At 29.9% G+C, this 1,791-nt stretch overlaps 1 long non-coding RNA gene across 1 annotated transcript in view; it reads right to left on the bottom strand.

Moving 5' to 3' along the window:
* LOC110266630 overlaps positions 594 to 1,791 on the bottom strand; it is a 3,039-nt gene continuing 1,841 nt past the window's right edge. Inside the window, exons 2-3 of the long non-coding RNA XR_002354075.1 lie at positions 1,215 to 1,306; positions 594 to 657 (exon numbers count right to left, since the gene is read on the bottom strand). This is a non-coding gene — a long non-coding RNA (uncharacterized LOC110266630). The remainder of the gene's footprint in view (positions 658 to 1,214; positions 1,307 to 1,791) is intronic.

Genomic DNA, 1,791 nt, shown 5'->3' with positions numbered 1-1,791 from the left:
TTAATTAATTTTAAACATTATTGGAAGATTTAACATCTAGTATTTATAATTTAAAATTTAGGATTAAAATGTTATGATTTAGAAATTAAAAAATGAGATAAACAAAAGAGAAAATAATTAAAAAAGATTAAAGTTAAAAAAAATTGGTTCACTAGCCTTACTCAAAAAAGAATTGTGTATCTCGACAGGTTTGGTCAAATTTAGACAAACAAGACTCAATGCAATTAGTAGCACGTGCATAAAAATTCTCCCCTCGATTCAATAATTTCGTTTGAAATGTGTGCTTGAACTCCTTCAAAATTGTAGATCCTATATGCTCCAATGCACATACCAGTGCTGGTTTAAAAAGCTGACCAATCAAAAGGACATTATGAACTTCAAGAGTCGGGACTATATTACAAACAAAATGAAGAAATCCAAAAATTTAAATAGTGACTTATATATTCAATAATCCAAAATTTAAATATATATATCACCCATTTCTGTTTCTATGTACAGTCATGGGTTAATTAACAATGACGAAAATAAAAGAAAAGGTTGAACTAACATAATTGCAAGAAAATTAAAAAATAATGTACCTGCAACAATTTTTTTTTAAGTTGATTTTGGTATGTAGATCTTGGACCTTCATTATAATAAGTGGTTTCAGCATCATACCTAGATTAAAATGAAATCAATATGTCAATATCCCTTCCATTTGCATCAGAACTGAATGTTACACGATATTTCAACATGCGATACAGGCACTCAAAACTTGTGAAAACTGTTTTAAAGATATTGCATTATTTGCATACACTAAGGTCTAAGATAGCACACATAAAACCACAGTAATAAAATCATAACACCATTATAAGTTGTTTTTATAGAGGTTGCATAAAAAACCTTAAAAGCTTAGGATGACATATTTTGCTGCACATGAAACTGCCGCAGAATGAAATTGGAAGAAAAATATGAACCGATCTTTTTCCAACACATTGAACAATCAAAACCATCGGCACTGCTAAGTGCTAACACCTACTTAAGCAAAACTCGATGCCAAAACATATTCTTTCACGAAGTGGGGGCAAATATGAAGAATAAAAATTTTGACATTCTACTTTCGTGAAGTCTAGGATCAAAGAATGACAAAATAAGTCAAAAAGTTACTAGTCTAAGTTTTTTATGCGACATCCAATAATTGAGCCACTATGTCATGGAAAATGAATTATACTCACTCTGACAAACAAGTATCAAGTTGTGAACTGAGCCATTTCACAAATTCAAGAGTGGTGCTACGATTCGTATCCTCTTTCCATTGATGCCATTCCTGATTCCAAACAAACTTCCCTGGCATTAGTAGATTATGAATGCAGAAATAATCTTAGGAGTAGTTTATGACCAAAATTATTTTTTTATTTCATTTTCGGATTGTTTATTGCTTTGTCTTCTGTTGGTATGTTTAATTTCTGTTTTCTTAGAGATTATGAGTAAAGCTTCACTTTGGTGTCAATAACTTTGTAAGCATGATAATGTAACTGATGAGTCTCATTTGAGCTATGTAAACATTACATGTACACATTCATAACCATGTGTGCCATCTTCGGCACACGTGAGATGTCACATGATATATTTTAAAAATGTTATTTAAATACTAAAATCAGTCCACTAAAATTAATTACTAATATATTTGTGTATAAATACATATGTGATTTAATTAATTTTTAATGTATATTTATATTCTGGTGACTTTAGTGATTAATCTTAGTGCACACTTAGCATAATCCGATATATTTAGTATATTTGGCATGCCAC

The sequence above is a fragment of the Arachis ipaensis genome, chromosome B09 (genome assembly GCF_000816755.2).
Source record: "Arachis ipaensis cultivar K30076 chromosome B09, Araip1.1, whole genome shotgun sequence".
Lineage (NCBI taxonomy): Eukaryota > Viridiplantae > Streptophyta > Magnoliopsida > Fabales > Fabaceae > Arachis > Arachis ipaensis.
This window is presented reverse-complemented; position numbering and strand designations above follow the sequence as displayed.